Here is a 22,466-nt window from a genome sequence, read left to right as displayed (position 1 = left end):
CCAACCTTCAAATACCATCGCATTGGAGATTAGGTTTCAACATAGGAATTTTGGGGAGACACAAACATTCAGTGTATTGCAAAAGGGTTGTTCTTAGGCCAAAGATATACTACCCCAAACCAGAACATGAGGTCTTTTTAGGGTTGTGACACTCCAAGGAATGGCGAGAAGCAGGACCTTTATTTATGTTTCTCTTCTTCGAGGCATAAGCTATTGGCAGGACTAATTCTCATTTGTATGACTTTTCTGTTTCTTTTAAAAGTAATTTTAAAAGAAGATGAATGAGTATATAATACAGCCAAAATTAAACACGGGTAGTAAATGTTAAAGTGATAATAATAGTAATAATGAAATTCTAACTTAAAAATATTGACCCACCAGTCAACCACACAAAAATCTTTACTATAATGGCACTAAGAAATACCTTTATATGGATTAAGAAGGAAGAACAGTCTATCAAATGTCCTGTGTATCCTGAGCAGCAAAGCTGATTCGTTTACAGCAGTCAGTATAGAGGAATTCTATTGGCTGGCAGCATAGTAAGTGTTTTAGGAGCGTTATTTCTCATCCTTGCACCGACACCAAGAGGGAGGAAGTTTTAATCCCGTTTTACAGATGAACAGTGCCACCAAGAGCAGGGTCCATTTCTGGTGAAAAATACTTTTGGGTCCTCCATCAACTGTGTAGCTTTCTGTTGATAGATAACACAGTCAACCCCAGAGCTTGCCTCTGAACCCGATAATTTACATGGGCTTCTTTTCTTCTTGTCAGTCCTGATGGGAAAAGGGGGATCTTCTGATGCCTGGGTCTCTCCCTGTAGACCAGGGAGGGGTTGACAAACTAGAGCCCACAGGCCAAATCTGGCCCACCTCCTGTTTGTGTATGACCTGTGAGCTAAGAAAGGTTCCTACATTTTTCAGTGGCTGAGAAAAGTCAGAAGAAGAATGATCTTGTATGATATGTGAAAATTATACGAAATTCAAATTTCAGTGTCCATAAAAAAAGCTTTATGGGAGCATAGTCACACTCATTTACATATTTATTTATGGCTGCCTTGCCACTACAGCGACAGTTGAGAAGTTCCAACAGAAACAGGATGGCCTGCAAAACTTAAAATATTTACTATCTGGTCTTTTACAGAAAAAGTGTACTGAACCCTATTATAGACTCTAAACTCCTTGGAGGATGGAAAAGATGTCTGCTACGGACATTAGGCCCCTAGAGACTAGCACAATATCTATATAGTGAATTCTAAATAGAGCTTTTGTTAATGAATGAGTGAATGAATAAAACAAAATAAATAATCTAAAAAGTCTTCAAGGACTGTCATTTTCAAATTGCCTTTGTAACCTATTTTTCTGAATTGGTTGCAAGAAATCTTTCCCAGAAGTGTGCAGGGTCTGCAGACCTCAAGCTGGCAGCGTTAATGTGGTATTGTCTGAAGCAGAACTGAAATGTCCCCTGCACAGAACTCAATCTCTTACCCTCCACTTGCCCTTTCCCTCGTCTTCGCATCTTTTGAATGTATTTCCTGTTCTTTTACCTGAAGATACTTTTATACAGGTGGTCATTGCTGCAGTACATTTATCTTTTCTGAGACAGGGTTATTTCCTTTCCTAATCTTGTTAGTTAGGCTTGGCAGGAGGACAAAGGTAGGGCAAAGAGAAAGGAGATTCGAGGTTAGGCAAGGCCCAAGTCTAGGCCCTGGGGCAGATGTCAAAGGGCTGGGAGTTCAGAGAGGATCCTGGTGCACATTAGGTGTGGCTTGTAGGGAGGTGAGAGGGCCCTAGACACATGTGTAAAGGAAAAACTATTTTTCTACTACTGAGTGTATGTGTTTTTTACACCAAGCAGTTCTTCAGTTCTCTACAGATACCAACTAGGTGTTCTACAATTTCATTCAGTCCTGACGTTACCGACCCGGAGCTGGCACAGACCCCACAGGTTAAGGGCTCAGCCCCACAAGACTGCCCCCCCTTTCAGATGTCAATAACAAGCCAGGCCTCCTGCACTGTTTTTTTCTTTGTTTATTTTTTTGGCGGCACCGTGCGTTACGTGGGTTCCTAGTTCCCCAATCAGGAATCGATCCCGCGCCCCGTGTAGTGGAAGCACAGAGTCTTAACCACTGTACTGCCAGGGAAGTCCCAGGCCTCCTGTACCTTTGCCTGACCAGCTATGAACTGAGGGCTCCCATGGTGCCTTCCTCGGCTTCCATAATTTGCTAGAATGGCTCACAGAACTCAGGGAAACACTTTACTTACTATTACTGGTTTATTATAAAGGATACAACTCAGGAACAACCCAATGGAAGAGAGACACAGGGCAAAGTATAGAGAAGTATGGAAGTTCCATGCCCCATCCAGGCATGCCACCCTCCCAGGACCTTGGTATGTTCACCAACCTAGAAGCTCTCACAACCCTGTCACTGAGGGGTTTTTACGGAGGTTCTGTTATGTAGGCATAATTGACTAAATCATTGGCCATTGGTCATTAAATCCCCAGACGTTGGCGGGTGGGGCTGAGAGCTCTAACCCTCTAATCACATGGTTGGTTCCCCTGGTAACCAGCCCCCTATCCTCCAAGAATCACCTCATTAGCTTAAACTCAGGTATGGTTAAAAGGGGCTTATTATGAATAACAGAAGGTGCTTCTCTCACCCCATCACTCAAGAAATTCCAAGGGTTTTAGGATCTCTGTGCCAAGAACCAGGGACAGACATCAAAAGCATATTTCTTCTTATGCCACTATATCGCAGTGTGGTGTAGGAAGGAGGTAGAAAGGTGGGCAGGGGAACATCAGGGGAGAGCCTTGTTCTGTGCGGATTTGTCAAGCACAGCATGTCCTGTGGTCCCGATGTTAAAGGACAGCCAGAGATTGGTCGTAGGCCTGTGTCTCATCCCACCAGACCACAGATAAGCTGTGTTGTCAACTCAGCATGATAGAACACCTTGTCCAGACTCACAAGTTTGCTTCCAGGAGAGTGACCAAGAGAAGGCAAGGAGGGAAGGGAGGTGAAGGGCACGTTAATGAGAGCAGTCCACGATGTTTTCTGCATGGACATTTGTACCTGGGTTCCCTCTCATGACTCATGTTTTAAGTCCTGCTTTGTCTCCCGGAGCTTCAAACCAGCTGTCTGCACCGAAGCGCTTTGGCACGTTATTGTACTGTACGCCGGCTTGCTCGTTTCATCAGCGGCGGTGCTGCCCTTCACACGGAGCATGTCACATTTGACTGATTTACCACAAGACTGTGGGCTCTATTTTCCTCAGCACTGTGGAACCCTTTCCCATTAGTGATAGCAGGCGTCATGTGTATGCATGAAGAGAGACTGTTCGACCCGGCAGTTGTAGCCTCCACTGCAGGCATGAGCATAGCTCCCACTTGTCAAGTGGGGCTAATAGGGTATATGCATATGCACTGGAGAATCAATTCTCTGGACATGGACCTCTACTGCAAAAATACTTGCTACTCACTGGTGGTAAAGATCTCAGCGATGTCAGGGCCTTCATGGTGAGATTAATGCTCTACTGTTCCTGGCTGGGCCATTTCTCTACAATAACAACAACAACAACAAAGTCCCTGGCCTGAGAGTTTGATGAGATGTTTTTCAGGTGAAATCTGGAGCTGTGCTGATTTGCTGTGCTATTTGGGTGACGCTTTTCTCTGTAGACATTTTTCTCTCCATAGACTGTAATTAGTTGAATCAACTAATGAATGGCTTGGAGTCCAGTCCTGAATATACATATGACTGTGGACAAGCTGTTTCTTCTTCCTGAGCCTTGGTGTCTTCAGCTTTGAAATAAGGAAGCTGCATGAGATGGTTTCTAAGCATTTTGCTCATCTGCTATTAAACAGGCATCATGTTATATTGAAAATACATTTGATTTTTGTTTAATTTTTTTCCCTACTAGATTATGATCACATTTCTCATTTTATCTCAAGAGCGTAGCCCAGTTCTTTGTACATATCATATGGGTTCAGTAGATGTTTTGTTTATTGAAAATAAAATTTTGTGATTCTATAACTATAAATCATTTGTGTTCTCACTGGGCAGGAATGCAATTCCTTGGATGACATATTTATTGTTCCTCTTTTTGTATCAGTAAACATAGAAAAAAATAATGAAATTGAATTCATTGCAATAGTATTATTAATATTATGTTACATTATTATATTATAAAATATTTAGTAAAGAGAGACTTACTGAGCACTTACTATTGGCAAGAATAGTCAGAGAATTCATAGATGAACTTGAATGACAGACTACGTAGAACTTACTTCGATCTGTGAAGGATTGGTACACTTGCTGGATAGGCAGGAAAAAAAAAGGGAAGTCTGTAGATGAGAAGAAAATAAATATGACTGCAAAGTGTGAATAGTAGAGAGAGTCTGTGCAACAACAAAGGGACTTGTTGATTTGCAACCAAAGTTGCAGTTGGAGAATGGAAGAAAATAAGGTTAAGTGTGGTGCCCAAGTGATGAGGGTCTTGGTTGAGACCCAGGTATAATTTAAATTTATCACAGTAACAATGTAACCACAGGAATTAATGGTCTTTTCCAAAAAGCAGAATGTCATAGTGAAAGCTGACTCAGAGAAAAGATACTTTAAAACGTTCACCTGATCAGAAAACAGATGGAATCTGATTCCTTTCTTTTTAACAGGAAGCTCAGCTTCCACCCACTCTGGAATAGCTACATTCAAGCTGGGGTTCCAACTTAGAACTTAGTATGCTTAGACAAAATTATATTCATTATAGACCACTTCATTATCTAATGGAGTCATCTTTTATTTTCTCTTGGGCTCTCTCTGCCTTTGAGTGTTTAGTTTTTGTGATGGTTAATTTTATGTGTCAACTTGACTAGGCTGTGGTAGCCAAACATCCGTCTGGATCTTGCCGTGAAGGTAGTTTTTAGATGTGATTAACCTTTAAATTAGGAGACATGGAGGAAAGCAGATGACCCTCCATGATGTGGGTGGGCCTCGTGCAATCAGCTGAAGGCCTTAAAAGAAAAGACTCAGGTCTCCTGAGGAAGAAGGACTTCGGCCTTGAGACTGACTTTGGACTCTGCTGCAACATCAACTCTTCCGTGAGTCTCCAACCTGCCAACCTGCTCTGCAGACTTTGAACTTGTCAGCTCATCTAATCATGTGAACCAATTCCTTAAAATACATCTCTCTCTCGAGACATCCTATCGATTTTGTTTCTCTGAAGAAACCTGACTAATTCAGTGGTTTTTTCCATGGTTAAGCTGCTCTGATACAATACTTTAAAAATCCAGCTGATAAACTCAGAAGTCACTCAGTCATATTTTTCTGCCTTGGTCCCAATCCCTTTGCCATCCTTGCCCTCAACCTTCAACTGCTTGATGAAAGAGAGTACATATTTCCTCTACACTGTTTCATCTTTTTTGCTGATAGAGTCTAAGAGAAAGAAATTTATGTTTTTTTGGTCCATATTATGGGCTGGAAATATCACTGTGGTAAAAGATGCTCACGTCACTTCAACAGCACCTAAAAAGATTCCAGCCGGGCTTCCCTGGTGGCGCAGTGGTTGAGAGTCCGCCTGCCGATGCAGGGGACACGGGTTCGTGCCACGGTCCGGGAGGATCCCACATGCTGTGGAGCGGCTGGGCCCGTGAGCTATGGCCGCTGAGCCTGCGCGTCCGGAGCCTGTGCTCCGCAACGGGAGAGGCCACAACAGTGAGAGGCCCGCATACTGCAAAAAAAAAAAAAAAGATTCCAGCCAATTTAGTGCATATAAAGCACCAAACTATAGTTGTTACTCAATAAGTTATTTTCCTCCTCTTTCTCTTTCTTCCTTTTGTTATTTTTTTGAAAACAATATCTTGACCTATTCTCACTCCCTTCTGCTGCCTTCTCCCTTTCACCTCACTGTAGAACTCACCTCTTCCAGAGATGTAAATGTAAAATGGATACTTTTTCCAAATGTTTTATTTGTTTTCTATTTCATAGAAAGCTTAATTTCACTGAAATACGAGTAAAGACATTTCTAGAGTCTGCTTCAGAGTAATCTTCCATCTTTTGAAAGTAGTGAAAACAGATAGCAAGCATGCTAAAATAAGAGCTGTTACACTGTTTATGCCAGGATTTGTAAACACTGGGCAACTAGTTCTTCTCTGCTTAGGAGAACTATTTTGGCTATGGTCTTCTTGCTCTATTTTTGACCATGTAAACTCATTGAATTTTGCTTGGAGCCATGTGCCTGATTACAGATCAAGAGGTACTGCTGGGGAATAAGATATACTTTGGGTTTTTGCTTGTCATCTAATTAGGTTCTATTTTTTCCTTATGTTTTTGCAGTTTTGAAGTTAACGTATATTCACTGCAAAAAAAAAAAACACAAAAAACCCCCTGAAAAATTAAACAATGTCAGCCATAATTTACTAGCATATAAATAACATTGTTAATAGTTATGTTTTCTTCTATCCTTTGTGTATATGTATGTGTGTGCATGCCTTTGTGTGTGTGTGTGTGTATGTGTGTCGTGTGTGTCTGTGTGTGTGTGTATGAGAGAGAGAAAGGTCTAAACTACTCTTAAGATAAAAGTATCTCACATTTCTTAATACTGGGTACAATCAAATTTCATCTGACTCTGTTCTTGTCTATTACGGTTGAAGTCCAATCTTTGTTATTTTCAGCGCCTGCTCCCCCCTTTCTTAGGCTTGAACAGAATGACAGCATTTCTGCGATCCAGGAAATTAGGAAGACCTTCTGTTCTTTCGTTTATTTAGAGACTGCCTCCCAGTGCCCCTGCCCTGTTCCTCGTGGGGACCTCCTGTGCTTCCAGAGCCACAGAGCTTAATATTCTGCTTTTAGGGCCATTGTCACACACCATTTGGAGGTCCCACCATTCCTGCTTGCTCTTCAGACACACTTAAAGTTGCCATCTAGAGTCACTCACTGAAGGTATTTGCCACCTTCTCGTCCTTTTCTCATGATCTTGAGGACCCCTCCACTCTTCCAACTGTTGCTTGTCCATCCCCAGATCAGACCATGCTCTCCTCTAAACCTCAGAAATACCCAGCCTTTCTTTCGCATTCATTTCTATCGCAGTATTTTAAGGTTCGTCTGAACAGCTCCATCTTTACGATGGACAGATCCCAAGCCCTGACACCCATCTTAGACTATTTAACATTCCAGGAGCTAAGAAGGTTCCAGTCTTGACATCTAATTTCTGGAAACCCATCCCCCAAGGATGTACAGGGAGCTTCTTCTAAAAGCAGCAAAAGATAATAAATTTGAGTTTTTATGTGCTATTGTATTAAATGCCAACACCTCAATTTGTTTGAGTATAAACAAAAACATAATTGGGGTGATACTATAAATACAAGGTTTGTAACTCTCTTTTTAAAAAAACTAACATCATGACTATTTTCCTATGCACTTTTTTTTTTTTTTTCCAGTCTGCGTTGGTTAAAATAAATGAGCATATGTTCAGGGTGTTAGCTGGTATATGTCCAACCAACTTGTGCTCTTCACTTAGGTTATGTCAAATGCTTCATAAAGAAATAACATAAATCCTTTTTGTAGAGCATCCCAGCCCTATTGGACAGTTGGGGAAAAATTAAGTTTTCTGTTTCTGACTCTGCACAAAGCGTCAGAACATTTGCCTTGGGCTTTATTTAACCAACTGTGTCATGTCTGATTAACCTGATTATTCACACACAGAAGTTGTACCAGAGTAGTCTTCATTTGCTTTTTCCATTTTCACCCTTCCCATTCTGTGGTGGTTAAAGGTGCCTGTAATTCTTGACCGGTCCCTTTTGAGACTGAACTTCATCTTCTCTACCCTTGAATGTGTGCTATGATAGTTTAACCAATAGAATGTGGCCCAAGTCATACTTGGGCAATTATGAGTCTAGCTTTTACAAGAACTGGCAGCTTTCATTTCTTCTTTCTTGGAATTCTTCCTGTTGGATACTCCCTCTCAGAACCCAGCCCCATGCTGTGAGATGCCCAAGCCATTGGGCATTCCTGTCTGTTGCCCATCTGAGCCATGGGCGACTCCGTCTTGGTGGTTCCAGCTCAACTGAGCCCTCAGATAACTACAGGCTCAACCAATATGAGAACTGCCTAGTTAACATACAGAATCTCAGAGGATCATAAAATAAAAGAAAACAGTCATTGTTTTAAGTCAGTAACTTTTGAAGTGGTTTGTTTTGAAGCAGTAAGATAAAAGAAATACATTCTTTTGGTCTCTATTGTTATAGGATCATGAATAAAGTGAAAGTTTAGCCTCCCACCAGGTTTGTTATTGGTTTCCACGTGGTGGAGCCATCTTCCAAAAAAGACCAGTTCAGTTTCATAAAAGCTTCTTGAGAACCTACCCTGTGCCAGGCAGATGGTTAGGTTTTGGAGATAAGACAAAGTCTGAGCAAGAGGCAGAGAATTTAGCAGAGAAAACATGTATAAATGAATAATTACTACATAATTAGTAATGAATACGTGAGATAGAATGAATGAATTGCAGAGATAACTTTTTATTTCACAAATACTTGCGCATCTATTACATGCCAGATACTCAAGACACTTGGAATAGATTCAAAGGGTGGTCTTGGTATGGAGAAATTTGCCAACTAGTAAGCAAGATAGATTAAAAACAGATATTTTCAATATAATGTGGCAAGTGCTAGGACTGATACATGAAGTAGTTGGTAACTCAATGTCATTACATGTATATTGCCTAGCAGAGAGAATAGCATTTAAAAGATGCTAAAGGCATTTCATATTCCGTCCTCCTTCCTTGGGGTGACAAATTTTATTTTCCAAAAAGAGCTGCAGCAATATCTTCTATCCCACATGTCCTTCAGTAATGTGACCTCGAGTCTCTCCCATCAAGGGGAAGAGTCTCATGGCACTCCTTTTGAAGCTGGACTGGCCTCCAGGACTCACCTGTAACCAATAGAACTTGGTAGAAGTGATGCTGCATGACTTCTGAGGCTGGGCCAGAAAGGGCCAAGCAGTGTTAGCGTTGATCTCCTAGAATACTCAATTATCAGCTGTTCCGTCTCAGGGGGCTTTCTCTGGAGCCCAGCTGCCATGCTGTGATAAGCCCAAGCTACATGGAAACACTGCATGCAGGCATGCTGATCGACAGACCTCGTGAGCCCAGCCTTTGGGTTGTCCTAACTCAAGCACCAGACACGTGAGTGAAGGACCTTCCAGATAATTCCATCCCCTGACTAATTGAGTCACCCTCAACCCACTTGAGTCTTCTGAGCTGAGGTCCCAGATGCCCTGGAGCAGAGACAAGCCAGCCTCACTGTACTCTATTCAAAATCCTGACCCCCAACATCCATGACCATGATAAAATGGTTGCTATTTTTATGTCACTAGTGTGGAGAGTGGTTTGTTACATAGCAATAGATAATTAGAATAGATGGGTTCCAAGAAAGAACCACTTCACAATGAATTATATTATTTCTGAATAGTGTTTATGGTGAGGTACCAGTATTTCTGGATGCAGGTCGTTCAGGTAACTCAGAAAATGAGAAAACATTTGGTCACTAATTCATCTCTGAATGCAGATCACAGGGTTTTGGGACCCCTTCCCTGACTTCTTCGCATTTGTAAAATTATGGGTCTACTTGCTTGAGGAATATTTCATTTCTTTTGATGAGAACTACTTCTCTTCATCTTCAGATTTAGTGCCAATGAAAATGTTGGAAAAAACTGATTTATTTGATATTCATGTCTTAATTCTGTAAGACAGAGCATTTTAGTAACTGATTAGTGGGAGAGTATGCCTTGCCGTATGCAAAGACACTGGCTACCTCAAATATGTGTTTTGTGGCTTTTAATCACTAATTAGCATTTGCAGGAGGAATTTGTTTATATGAAGAGGACTTGAAGAAAAATGCAATATTAAACTGTACAGTTCTCTTCCACTTTAGTCATTAGTCCTACCACTTATTAAAAATTAAACCATGTACAGTTCTCAGATTGGCAACTTGCAAATTGTCTAAGGAAGATACTCACTTTAATTATGTGAATTGAAAGAGATACTTTTTTTTTGCTACTTTTAAAAATCTTACTGTAATTGAGAAATCATTAAAAGTTGGAATACAGTTCCATTAAATTTAGAGGGGGAAACAGGAGACTGTATTAATATCCAAAACATCTCCTTTCTTAGGCGGTAGTCTTGGCAGATGAAATAATGAAATCTGAGTCTTTGTGGTGGTAAAATAGGTGACACAGAAGGAAAACAAGGAGGTGCAATAAATGGTTAATTAGTGGATGCCAATTATATCTCAGTCAGGATCAAATGAATGTCCTACAGAAGTGAGAGGACTAGTGGTTAAAGAAGGGATGGAATGGAGCTGGAGGGGACAAAATGTGGGTAAGTCTACTGTTGCTCCCTCTTGACAGCCATGTGCTGCTAGGTCAGGATAAAAAAAAGAAAGAAAGAAAAGAAAAGAAAAGAAATCTCCTGGGATCATTGCACAATTGGAATCTGAAAATTCTGACAGTGAATACCTGTTATTTGCAGAAAAGACATACTTCTAGATTCCTAGCTTTCCCATTCTTTGCAGTTGGCTAGAATTAAAAGACTTGTTGCACAGGAGGAAAGCATGAGATAGATCCCAGATCCAGAAAATCTTTCCAGGTCTCAGACTTCACAGCATCTTCCTATCTCTGCCTGTCCCAGTCCTCAGACTTCTCTGTTATTTTCTTTTTGTTTGGCAAGTAATATATTTTTGTAAGGCCCCTCAGATTTTACCTGAGTTGCTTAATCACAATTTTCCTTAAAAGACCAGGATGTAAGGTGAGCGCCATGACTGTTCTGTCCATCTTTTGTTCAGGAGTTCATGGGTGAACTGTCTTGGGTTTTCCCAAGTAAAGGAATCATGGAAAATGTTGCCTGAGGCAAGAGAAGTCCAACCCATTTAGGGTTTAGTCCATTCCATGCTGAACATGAGCTGGAATATATTTAGACTTTTCTATGTATCATTTTGGAATATACCCACATATTAAAAATAATTTTAAAAATCAAATATTCTCAGGAATTTTTTCCTAACAAATTAAAAGAGATTTTCATCAAGTGTTCATTTGAATATTTTTGAGGAGATAATACATGTCTAACTATTGGGATGTGAAAGTGCACCTTTGCAGTACTTTTGTTCCATTAATTTTTTTTTTTTTTGAGCTTGCTTGTCAGTTCAGTCACCAAGCTTCACTAAGCTTCGCTAATTTTGTGAAATTTGGAATAGTGTTTTGCCACTTTAGAGATAATCCCTGAAAGCTTCCTTCTTGCAGATGGCAATAAATCATTCTCTCCACTAAAAGCCTCCATGTCATTTGAAATTTATTACACAGAGTGCGTAGTGGACTTAAAAGCCATTTCACGTGTCTTATTACTTCAATCATCTAATTTATGGGTTTCAGCTGCAATTGTAGTTGGAAAAAGTATTTTCCTTGCTCTGATCAATATGAGTCTGGTTTTGCATTCATCCCCACTAACCCTCCCTGCCTGATTTCATCTACTACCCTTCTTGGATTGTATAGCTTCTGTAGTCATTCTCCAGTACCCATCATTCAAGGCAATACAGGTCTGCAATGGAAAGAAAGTGCCAACAAGGCTGATATAGATTGACTAAGCTTTACCAGCTCTTAGCCGCACTTGTCAAAAGATATCTTAGTTACTACTAGTTGAGCAGTCTTGCCCTAGGGAAGGAGAAGCTGTCAGAAACTCCTGTGTTTAATATGTACATCTCTGGCTTCATGGAGAGAGTATGAAGGAAGCCTATTAAACACAGATGAGGTAAGACTGAGTAACACACACTTAACACAAAGAATGAAAAGGAATTGGGTACTCTTTATTGATATATTGAAAGCGTTTGTGTTTTTTTTTCCCTTCCACAATAAATAATCTCTGTTCCCTTTCAGTCATTTTCATCCCCATAATGAAAGATAGTATCAATCGATTAATAAAATGAAGAGGAATGTGGGAATATTATAGTTCTCTATAGCAGTCTGGAGTCTCATATGACAAACATACCCATGCAGGTGTAACAATGATTGAACCACTGCAGGGTCCAAGGTTAGACTCAGTCTTTGTCGATGGTTGTAAAAGCTAACTACTGTATTCTTTGATTTCAATATCAGAAAAATCAGATGTGCCCCCAAATATTCCTATCTTGAGTGGGTGATTCAATACCATGTGAATGAATACATCTAACCCTTGTTGACTTTACATTTTCAATCCATTCAACCTCATGGGAAAATTAAAAGTTGATTCAAAGACCACTACATGCAAGATGCTAAAAGATAACCGCACCTTCCTGTACAATTCTTAGTCAACATTGGGAAGTGAGCAATGTTTTGTCTTTTGCACCTAAATACTCCCTCCTTCATTGCTCTTTCCTTCCTCTCCAGAGGATCTTATGTGGGTGCCCATCCTCCCCCCTTTTTTTTTTTTTAATTTTTGGCTGCGTTGGGTATGCGTTGCCACGCACAGCCTTTCTCTAATTGTGGCAAGCGGGGGGCTACTCTTTGTTGCAGTGCACAGGCCTCTTGTTGCGGAGCCCAGGCTCTAGGCACGTGGGCTCAGTAGTTGTGGCTCGCGGGCTCTAGAGCTCAGGCTCAGTAGTTGTGGTGCTTGGACTTAGTTGCCCCGCCACATGCGGGATCTTCCTGGGCCAGGGATCGAACCTGTGTCCCCTGCATTGGCAGGTGGATTCTTAGCCACCGAGTGCAGGGAAGTCCCTCCCCTTTTCTTTTGTGACCATATTGTTGCTTCCTTCCAGAACAGTCTCTTCTCTCTCTTTTCTTGCTTGCGGGAGAACACACTCCCACAGTAGATGCAGAATACACCTTATACTTTTCTTCTCATCTCCTTTGCACCTATGACGTGGGTATGAGATCTAATTCCAGTGAAAAAGACTGGAGGAGATGTCCACTAGGAGTTCCTGGGAAACATTTTACCTAGTAAAATAGGCATGCGGGAGGAAATACCTCCCTTCCTCTCACGATACAGTCATGTCAGCCCATGACACCCGAGATCACTGTAGCATCTTGCCAACACACGGAGAATGACAGAGTGAAAAGATGGCAGGACCAGAGTCCTTGGTAGTGAGATGCCCTCTATCTGGAACACTTTGTTTTTGAAAAACAATATGTTTTTACAGAGGCAGGTGATGTTTAGCAGTTTGGCCAAATGGTCTGGAATTTATAGCTCTGAGATACTTTTACCTGTCTCCACAATTAGAAGGATACTGTTCTTTCTTGGCGGTTCTTGTCCCCTTCAACGTAAATTAACTTATCGGTCTAGGCTGAGAGGTTAAGGCAGGAGCTCTGTGATCCAGATCCATCTGGAAGTTTGCTCATTAAAGACAGCCATGGAAGCTAAAGACAAGAGATATGGGGACCTCTACTCTTTCTTTTTTTTCCCCCTTAGCTGAATTCTCTCCCCAAATACAAAGGAATCCATGAGTCCAGACAAAGACATTTTTTAAAGTGGACATTGGACACAAAAGACTTCACATACCAACATAATATAATAAAACTGTGGGCCAGTTTCACTTATGAATAAATGCAAACGTCATAAATAAAATAGAACAAATTGAATGCAGCAACACACTAAGAGAGAAAACACCTTGGCCACATGGTGTTCATGCCAGCAATTTAAGAATGGATCAATATTAGGAAATATTTTAACATAATTCTCTTATTTTAAACTGGAGGAGAAAAATCCTTTAGCATTCCCACCCATGGGAAGAAAAAAAGCATTTAACAACATTTTGTATCCATTCTTCATAAAGAGCTCTTCATAAACTCAGAACAATGGGCCCATCATTAACATGATGGATAGGTAGATAGATGGAGAGCCTGATGATATTCTGGTATAATTAGAAGCTGTCATGAGTTAAAAAAAAAAGAGAAAGGTAAAACTTGAGAAGGAAGCATGATACATATGAAAAGTAAGAAATTTACAGCTAGAAAACATAGATTTCCATTTCAGTTTTTCTACCTGCAATCTGTGAGACCTTAGGCATATCACGTCACTCTCTTGTATTTCAGACATTTCACTGAAAAAATGAGGCTGGTAATAGCTACCTTAGGAGGATTAATGTGATCAAAGTACATTAAAGCACTAACTTATACGGGGTTTTCATAAATGGTTGCTTTGGAAAAAAAATACCACCTGTTCTGGAGATTTACCCACCCCAAAACAGAGAGGATAAAACCCAGAAAACATCTGAACATACACTTACTTGAAGTCAATAGATGTTCAAAATTTCCTCCGATTAATCCAGGAGCATGGGTACTTCCTCATTCTGATCCTTCGGATAAGATCTTCAATGATAAAAATAAAAGTTTCAAAAACCTTCTGTGACCCATATCGTGACAGAAAGTTGACTCTTCTTTGTCATTCACGTTGACCCAAAACAAGATACGCGTTTTCTGAGAATGTGCCTGCAACCTGTTGATTTGGGATCCATGACATTCTCCAGACAATAGGACTTCATTCAGTTTCCTGGAACTACTCATCAGAGTCACCTTCACCATCCTTTCTGTTTCTCTGACCTTCTGCTTCTCCAGTCAAGACGCATAACTTATGGAAAAATGGGAGAAGCCGTTAACTTTCTTCCTTTTACCTGTAGCTCTCTTCTGAAATTACAAATTAATTTCCACAGTCTGGCTCTGCAGTTTTTCTAAGACTGTGATCCTATTTATCTTAAGTGTAGCACTAAGGGGAGGAAATGGAAGCTCAATCCAGGTGTCCACATTGACTCTGCACACGTTCATATTTTCGTGAAACCCAATCATGTGTTTCTATGTTTTCAACAGTTTCAGTTTCATTTGGTTTGTGCCTTATTGCATTAATAAGTATAATTTCTTTTTAAAATTTGTTTTATTTTATATTGGAGTATAGTTGATTTACAGTGTTGTGTTAGTTTCAGGTATACAGCAAAGTGATTCAGTTATACATATACGTAAGGCCAATAGGAATCTAAGAAATTAGGCTACTGAGGATCCTGAGTCGAAAAAGTGTCTTCAATTGAAGAAGACATCTAGTAAATTTCTTCAACAAATTTTCACCGTGTTGTCTGACTATATTAAAATAAAGAACCAAATTCTGCTTCAGTTCCTTATAAATATCCCACAAATTCTCGGTGGATAATTTATAGTTTTTACCTCTTTGTTCATTGCATCATGTAATGAATAGGTCTTGCAAAGTTAACAAAACACAATCTTTTGCTGTAAACTATGAAATGTAAACTGTGCTCACCAACCATCACTTTTGAACCGGAATACACTTTGTTTTTGTTGTTGTTCTAGGTGCCCCATCTGTGGCATGTGAATTTCTATGTTTGGATCAAACTTTTCATATTTCTTGCTCTTAGGCAGGCACTTAGGTCATAGATGTTCTTGTATGCTAAAATTATTTAACATTTTTTCTTGCTAAAAATTTTAAAAAGACCACATGCAGGGGGTTATCAATAGAAAAAAACTAGTGGTATCAAAATACTTTTTATTTCTGATTAAAAATAACAGGAAATTTAAGGAGTGAGTAAAAAAAATAAGAGAAGAAAATAACAATTGTCTATAGTTAACACCATTCAGAAATAACTACTCTTGACGGTTCGTTTCATTTGTTTCCCATTTTTCTTGCAATGTGTATATTTGAGGGGGATTCCCTGGTGGCGCAGTGGTTGAGAGTCCGCCTGCCGATGCAGGGGACACGGGTTCATGCCCCGGTCCGGGAAGATCCCACATGCCGCGGAGCGGCTGGGCCCGTGAGCCATGGCCACTGAGCCTGCGCGTCCGGAGCCTAAAAAAAGCAATGTGTATATTTGAGATATATGAATATATTTATGCATTTATACCTTTCTATTTATAGAAGGAAGTATGGGAAGAGGGCCTGTCTTGGTTTTTCTCAAACAATAAATCTTAGGTTGCTGTGTGCCTCACCAATTCACAAACAAACACTGGCTTATTTATCATGCCTTTACTATTATTTTGTTTAATTCATTATCTTTTTAAAGGCTCAAAAAGCCTTTGGAACCTGCCAAATAATCTTCTAAATCTTCTACTATGTTAGGAGCTCATTTATCTAATTCTTTTAGGAAGATGGGAGGAATTAAAATGTCTAGAATTATATACATACTGCATAAAGAAGGGAATAGACACATATTAGTAGATAAATGTAGACAAATGCTCTACCTAATTCTTTTTTTAAACAATTCATTTTTATTGGAGTATAGTTGGTTTACAATATTGTGTTAGTTTCTGCTCTGCAGCAAATTGCATCAGTTATACGTATACATATATCCCCTCCTTTTTTGAATTTCCTTCCCATTCAGGTCACCACAGAGCATTGAGTATAGTTCCCTGTGTTATACAGTAGCTTCTCATTAGTTAAATCATCAGATATTTATTTTGTGCATGCTGAAATGTCTGACTAGTAGAAGGCCTGTGTCACTCTTGCTCTGGTTTCATAACTAGTGTATATGTTTAAAATGTACAGGGAAACCCCTTGTCCAGCAGCCATATTGACATGGATTAATACCTGATACTTTGACTTAAGTCATCAAAGATATTCTTGTCATTAAATGGGTGAATTGTCTTAAGAAATTAATTGAAACAAGATTTCCAGGGTGATTCCAGTGTGAATTGTGGTACCAAACACAAATTAGAGCAAAAAAACCCCTCCAAAACACTTAATAATGTAAGCATTTCAAAAAGAATCAAATTGAATTCTTTTCCTTATAGATTATTTTTTCTGTTTAAATTCTTACTCTTGTGTAAATGTGGTCTGTCTGATCATAACAAAGGAAGCAAATCATCCACCTTGTATTGAGGCTTTTGGAGAATTTCTTCTTCAAAATATATTCTTTAAAAACAAGTTCCATTTTCACACTACATAGTCACAGTTATCCTGGGGTGGGAGTGGGGAACGGGGAAACTTCACACAGATGACCATTGAAAAATTCACAATTCATTAAAAGGACTTCTGCTTTAACCAATATATTCTATGAGCATTGCTAACAAAGGAAAAATTAGGTTCACATTTTCTTTTTTTCCATGGGAGTATAGCCAAAATTCTATAGAAAAGTGAAGCTGAAGTAAGGCTCCCAGACAGCTCTCAAACTGGACTCAACCTCTGTGAAACTTCACAGTGGCTGAACTAGAGCTTTCAACGAGGAGATTTTAGATGGATAAGCTTGGAAATCTCCTTTATAAAATTCAACCTTCCAAACAGAAATTGGAAGTCCGATCTCGGACTGAATTTCAGGTGAGCTAAATAATACAGTATTTTTCTAGAGGCAGAGTGCAGTAGGAATTTATGCGATGGACAGGCAGGATTCTAAGAATGAGAAATTTTATTTCTTAAATCTCTCCAGAGATTACTGCAGACACATGTGGCTTGAAGAAGTCCTTCCATGTGTCTTCTGATTCTCAGGAAAACGTATTTTTAAGCGGCAGCAAGAGAGGTGACATTTTATTTTTCTCCATAAGAGACTCTCTTGGAAGGTTATTTTATAGTTTCTTTCCTAGATTCATTCCGAAGAGGTTTTTCTTAGTCCAGGACTCATATCTCTTATAAAAGGTGGAGAGAAGGTGGACTAGGGCTTGGAAAATGTGTGAGTGTAATTTAAAGTTCTTCCTTTTATCAGCAGCGTTCTATCTATATCCTTCTAAAGTTACAGAGCCCAAACTGAAGAATGATTTTCAGGTAGTCTGGGGGATGTGAGATATACTGTTCCCCACTTCAGAATTGCTTTACTTCTGCTTGTGCACCTTACCACCATGTGTGTGCTTATTAGTTGCTAGCTAATATTTTTAGTTAACACAAAATGTCTTGCAAGTACAAAATCAGCTCTCGGCCTACAAGTCATCATTAATACATCAAACCACTTTTCTCTCTGAGCTCACAAGCCTGAATCAAGCAGCTATTATGATTCAATCAGCACTGTCATAGTAGATAAAATCTAATCACCTGAGCCCTAGATTTCAATCAGCCACCACACTCCAGGCAGGGACTGGAAGACTAAAGATTTCAATGCAAGATGGACTTCAGAATGTAGAGAAAAACCTTGAGTTATCTATCTTTCTGTTACCTAAAACTTTCCAAGCATTAGTTCCCTCAGGTAATAATGTGTTGATATACATGTTCTCAGACATCTTTACAGTCTACAATTGTACAAAAAGGCTAAGACATTGGGTCAAGACAGTATCATTCTTTGTGGATAAAGATAATTATGGTGACAACTGTGCAGTCCAACAGAATTCTCTGTGATGAATAAAATATTCTGTGCTGTGATATGGTAGCCACTAGCCACTGTGTCTCTTGAGCCCTTGAAATGAGGCTTGTGTAACTGAGGGGCTGAATTTTTATGGATGGACCTAGAGATGATCATACTAAGTGAAGTAAGTCAGAAAGAGAAAGACAAATACCATACGATATCACTTATATGTGGAATCTAAAATATGATACAAATGAACTTATTTAAAAAACAGAAATAGACTTACAGACATAGAGGACAAACTTAGGGTTACCAAAGTGGAAAGGCAGGGGATAAATTAGGAATTTGGGATTAACTGATACACACTGCTATATATAAAATAAACAAGAAGGACCTACCGTATAGCACAGAGAACTATATTCAGTATCCTATAATAACCTGTAATGGAAAATAATCTGAAAAAGAATATACATATATACATAACTGAATCACTTTGCTGGACATCTGAAACATTATAAATCAATTAGACTTCAAATAAAAAAAGAATTTAAATTTATTTATTTAATTTATTGTATTTTATTTTATTCATTTTATTTTGGGCTGCTTTGGGTCTTCGTTGCTGCACGCGGGCTTTCTCTAGTTGTGGCGAGCGGGGGCTATTCTTCGTTGCAATGTATGGGCTTCTCACTGTAGTGGCTTCTCTTGTTGTGGAGCACAGGCTCGTGGGCTTTAGAGAGCAGGCTCAGTAGTTGTGGCGCACGGGCTTAGTTGCTCTGCGGCATGTGGGATCTTCCCAGACCAGGGTTCGAACCCATGTCCCCTGCATTGGCAGGCGGATTCTTAACCACTGCACCACCAGGGAGGCCCCCAAAGAGTTTAAATTTAAATAGCCACATATCTTTAGTGGCTACAGTATTGGACAGGGAAATTCTATAGAATACTTTCATGGAAGGTATCTATCCTATAGGATGAGAATGTTCTGATTAAAGTGCATATTTGCTTCTCTGTGATTAAAGTGCATGTTTGCTCCTCTGTGATAAGCCTTTATTTTTTTAAATGGATGCTATAAAAAATAATTATAAAACCTTGAATTGTTGCATGCTTTGGAAGTGTGTAGAAATAGGTGATGTAATTTTTTAAAATTATGAAATATAAAAAATGTGGGCTGGTCCCTAATAAGTTATTTATGTGAACTCCTAAAAAAAAAAAATAGAGACATGATATTTCTGTAAGTATTCTTTTCATTATAAAATTATATGCAGCTTTTTTTCTGCCCGGTCCCTCCTCCCCCAGAGCGCCGCTCTGGCTGTACCTCCCTAGCTCTGAGCTCCAGGCTCCTACTAAGCTAGTGACACCCTCCGCTCGCCAACATGATCATCTACCGGGACCTCATCAGCCATGATGAGATGTTCTCCGACATCTACAAGATCGACGACGGGCTGTGTCTGGAGGTGGAGGGGAAGATGGTCCGTAGAACAGAGGGTAACATTGATGACTTGCTCATCGGTGGAAATGCCTCCGCTGAAGGCCCCAAGGGCTAAGGTACCGAAAGCACAGTAATCAGTGGGGTGGATATTGTCATGAACCATCACTTGCAGGAAACCAGCTTCACAAAAGAAGCCAACAAGAAGTACATCAAAGATTACATGAAGTCAATCAAAGGGAAGCTTGAAGAACAGAGACCAGAAAGAGGAAAACCTTTTATGACAGGGGCTGCAGAACAAATCAAGCACATCCTTGCTAATTTCAAAAACTATCAGTTCTTTATTGGTGAAAACATGAATCCGGATGGCATGGCTGCTCTGCTGGACTACCGTGAGGATAGCGTGACGCCATATGTGACTTCCTTTAAGGATGGTCTAGAAATGGAAAAATGTTAACACATTTGGCTGTTGGGATCACTTGCTCGTCATAACTGGCTGGCTGCTGCTTCTCATCTACACAACACCAGGACTTAGACAAATGGGGGATTGATGTCATCCTGACCCCTTCGTTTTGATGTTGATTTATTTGGAGCAGAGGCATTGTTTTTGAGGAAAAAACCCCAAAAACATGTTATGTAGATTGTCTAAAAATAAAATGCATTTAAACTCAAAAATAAAAAGTATATGCAGAGTCGCTATGGAACTGTGAAATCCTACTATTTGTTATCGGAAACTCTGTCTTCTGTTGTTTTGATCTTCTGTCATCTTGTACATGGTAAGCATTCAACTTTTTTTTTTTTTAATTTTAGAATGAATAAGGTTTATTAGGTTCTATCACCCACAGGAGGTACATCCCAAATCTGCTAATGAGCAGAGCTGAGCAGAAAAGGAAAGAAGAGTTATTTAACAACTCATCATTTTCTTGCTGCAAGATTGCCCTTGGCTAATCAGCTCACTGCAGGAATTCAATAAATAATAAATAAATAAATGAATAAATGCACAAACTTTGACCAGCAGTACTTGTTTCACATATATACAATTCTTTCTTCAAAAGTAACATCAAGTTGTAACCAGTTAATTTGTACTTTGTTATTAGGTTGTCTCTGTGCTGTGCTTGTGAGTAGAGGTATCCCAAGTGATTCTGCATTTTAATTTAAAATGAACTAGGTCTATGTGTTGCCTTTGCATTGGGTTCTTAGTTTTCAATAGGTGCTGCTGAAAACAAGTTAATGCCAGATGATGAAACAGAATGTAGTTTTTTACATCAAGAAGAATGGCTCTGCAGTTAATTTTCCTGAGAGGTTAACTTTCAGTTAAAAAATAGTTAGCATGAGTCTTAGACTGCACATCTTGTGTTCTGGACAGTCTTGGAACCCTCCAGTACCAAGGCAGGAATTCAGTTTTCTATCTAACAGCAAAGGGATTATAAAAAGTTCTCAGAGTAGGTACTGGATATTCTCATAAACCTACAGCTCCCTGTCGATTGAGACTGTCGAGGCTTGCAAGTCAATTCAGAATGATTGACTCTTGTTCTAGATTATTGAGCAATGTATTGATTCTTGGCATCCTCTAATAAGAAACATCAGGAACTCATTTGTTTATATCATCTTTACAGCCAGACCTAAAATCCCAGACATTTGGCATCCAGTTAAAAAATATTCCTATATGGTTTGCATATGATGTCACCAAGACAGTGTGGTGACAGAAATCTAAAATAATATGTGTCTTTCAAAAAAGTTATATTTAAGGAAAATAATTAATGTTGACTATAGATGAGTAGCTTGAATTTCTTAGGAAGTTCCTCTACCTGCCAAATTGTCCACCTGGTATCAGATACAAAACAATATGAAATGTCAAATGGTAAAATAGGTGCTTTTTTAAAATCAGTTTGTTGATGTGGGTTAGGGAGATCCTACACTATGGAAACTTTCCAAGGAACTTGCATAATATAATTGGGCACTTCTAATGACAGATGGCTCAGAGCCTTAGTATTTTAAATTGTTTTTACTGCCTGATAAATGTGTCCTAGATAATGAGGGTGATTTCAGTATTGTGTAGCAGCAATGTAATTTAGGGTACAGATTCACAGTGGGACAAGAATCCTAACACAGGTGTGTGGTCAGTTCAGATAAAACATCATGGACCTTAATATGGTCATGGAGCTTCTTGTCTCTAATTTAAAGTCAAGGATTCCTTAACTTTTGCTTTCCTCCATGTTTGAAATGAGACTGTAAGTGGTTGGTGTCCCTGTGCTATCTGGCACCTAACAGAAAGCATAGATCCATTACCATATGGGGAAATGCCAGTAGAACAAAGCAGTGGTTTCATTTCATCATAACTTGCTGACACGTATAGAAGTAAAGATATGGCTGACCTTATGGAAAGTGTCTTCATATTTGGTGAGTTCAGTATTGGGGAATGTCTACTCCACATCATGGGGAAAAGAGTTACTCTTGTGTGTGCAGAATAAGGTCTAAAGATACAAAGTAAGCATCTTTATATTTGTTATTTCGGTTTGTGATTGTATTCGTTTTCTATTGCTATAAAGATGACCACAAATTCAGTGATTGACACAACGCCCATTTTCTGTTTGTTTTCTCATGGTTTCTGTGGGCCAGAAGTTTAAATAGTTTTGCTCATCTAGTTTCTCTACTTGAGATTTTACACGACTGAAATCAAGGGATGGCAGAGCTGCGTTCCTTTCTTGAGGCTCTGGGGAAGACTCTGTGTCCGAGCTCACTCAGGTCGTCGGCAGAATTCAGTTCCTTGTGGTCGTAGGACTGCCTTCGCATTTGAGGGTTCCTTCGCTCTGTCAGCCAGGGGCTTAGT

At 39.5% G+C, this 22,466-nt stretch overlaps 1 pseudogene; it reads left to right on the top strand.

Moving 5' to 3' along the window:
* The first annotated feature begins 19,583 nt into the window (after nt 1–19,583).
* LOC132431804 (translationally-controlled tumor protein-like) lies at nt 19,584–20,093 on the top strand (annotated as a pseudogene).
* Nucleotides 20,094–22,466: the final 2,373 nt, after the last annotated feature.

Source organism: Delphinus delphis, chromosome 10 (assembly GCF_949987515.2).
Source record: "Delphinus delphis chromosome 10, mDelDel1.2, whole genome shotgun sequence".
Lineage (NCBI taxonomy): Eukaryota > Metazoa > Chordata > Mammalia > Artiodactyla > Delphinidae > Delphinus > Delphinus delphis.
Note: the sequence above shows the minus strand (reverse complement) of the source record. Positions and strands in the feature narration are given on the sequence as shown.